Here is a 2342-nt window from a genome sequence, read left to right as displayed (position 1 = left end):
TGTGAACAAATTTACGAAGCTAAATTTGGAAAATTCCTGTAAAATTTTGGAACATGCACATTTAATAAAACTCCGGAAGAAAAATTGAAAACATGAAAGTTTTATAAAATTTACAAACAGTTTTGAAACGGAAGCATTTTTTAAACTCCTGATTTTTTACTGAAAAGACAAACGTTTTTCGAATTTTATGAAATATAGGAATATTTTTTGAAACTCCAGAATAAATTAGAACACGCAACATTTTTTAATTTGTGAGGAATTTTGAAATGGAACCAATTTTTAAAACCGCAAACATTTATTTTGAAAAGTTGTCAAAAATATGGAACAAAAACATTCTGAACAATTTTATAATCCACGCATCTCTCCAAATATCAATGTTTTGTCCATTTCCAACTCGCCAGATATAACCCTTTCTCAAAGAGTTCATTCCCGCCATAATGCTTTGCCAAGTAAAGGAGGATCCCTTCTTTAAACTTGCGTTCATCAAATCTCCCTCAGGGAAATATTTAGCTCTCAAGATGGTTGCACATAAAGATTCCGGATTATCGAGAAGACGCCACACTTGTTTAGCTAATAGCGCCAGGTTGAAACAGTGTATATCTCGGAAGCCCATCCCTCCTTGATCTTTTGGAACACACATTTTCCACCATGCCATCCAATGCATCCTCTTCTGATTGTCCTCGTCACCCCACCAAAACTGCGACATCACGTCAATAATTCCTTTGCAATTTTTTTTAGGAATTTTAAAGACGGACATGGCATAGGTGGGGATGGCTTGTACAACAGATTTGAGCAGAATTTCCTTCCCTCCAGAAGATAACAATTTTTCCTTCCATCCACTAATTTTCATAATGATTCGATCGATCAGGAACTGGAAACAATCACTTTTGTCCATGCCCACATTTGCCGGCAAACCCAGGTATTTGTCATTGAGGACTTCAGTCATAATATTTAAAATTGTACATATTTGTGCCTTGTCTTCCACTTTAGTATTGGGACTAAAGAATATACTAGATTTTTCAACACTAACCATTTGCCCCAAGGCGGCACAATACAAATCCAAAAGTGATTTCAGCGCCTCCGCACTCCTTGGATTGGCTCGCATAAGGATCAAAGAGTCATCAGCAAAAAGGAGATTAGAAATTGATGGGGCATCTCTGCAAACATTTATACCGGAAATGTTTCCATTCTCCTCCGCATTAGCTAAAAGGGCAGTCAAACCCTCTGTACATAACAAGAATAAGTAGGGAGAAAGGGGATCTCCCTGCCTCAATCCTCTAGTTGGTTTAAAGCTCTCCATCTCATCATCATTAATACGGACCCGGTACTCCACAGAGGATACACATTTCATAATTAAATTCACCCAACTCTCTTGAAAACCCAATTTTAGCATAATTTCCTTTAAGAAACACCACTCCACTCGGTCGTATGCTTTGTGCATATCTAACTTGATGGCACACAAACCCTCTTTACCCGCCCTTTTCTTTTTAATTGTATGGAAACATTCATATGCCATCAAGATATTGTCTGTAATCAATCTTCCGGGCACAAAGGCACTCTGAGTTGGGCTAATAATATCTGATAGGATTATCTTTAGACGAGCAGCAATCATTTTTGAAATAACCTTATACACCACATTGCACAAGCTAATTGGTCTAAATTGGATTACCTTTTCAGGAAAGTTAATCTTTGGGATCATTACAATTGCAGTATCATTCCATCCAGTTGGTATAGAACAGGTATTTACCGCTTGGAGAACCTCTTCGGTCAGGTCATCTCCCAACATAGACCAAAATCTTTTGTAAAAAACAGCATGGAGGCCGTCAGGACCTGGCGCTTTTAAATCACCAATGTCAAAAAGGGCCTTTCTAACCTCCTCGGCCGTATAGGGGGCGAGAAGAGCATCATTCATTTCATCGGTCACTTTTCGTTCAACAAGAGATAGAACCTCCAAATTAGGATGGGAAACTTCTGATGTGAAAAGGTTTGAGAAATACCCCATAATGTGATTCTTCATCTCTGTACCATGCACCCAAACACCATTATCATCAAGCAATTTTTTAATCTGATTTCTTTTCTTTCTGGCCGTTGCCGCATTATGAAAAAAGGAGGTGTTACGATCCCCATGCAAAAGCCAGTTTGCGCGACCACGTTGTAGCCAGTAAATCTCCTCTTGTTCCGACAGATTTTCAGTGAGGACAAGAATCTCCTTTTGTCGCGCTTGAGACTCCGCACACATGGGTCCCCTCCGCAGCCTTTCTAGTTCCTTTTTTAGTTTGTTAATTCTTTTTTTCGACCCCTTTAGAATATCGTGGTCCCAAATATGCAGATCCGCCTTCACC

The sequence above is a fragment of the Triticum aestivum genome, chromosome 5A (assembly GCF_018294505.1).
Source record: "Triticum aestivum cultivar Chinese Spring chromosome 5A, IWGSC CS RefSeq v2.1, whole genome shotgun sequence".
Taxonomy (NCBI): domain Eukaryota; kingdom Viridiplantae; phylum Streptophyta; class Magnoliopsida; order Poales; family Poaceae; genus Triticum; species Triticum aestivum.
The sequence above is the reverse complement of the archived record's forward strand: the minus strand, read 5'-3'. Positions refer to the sequence as shown.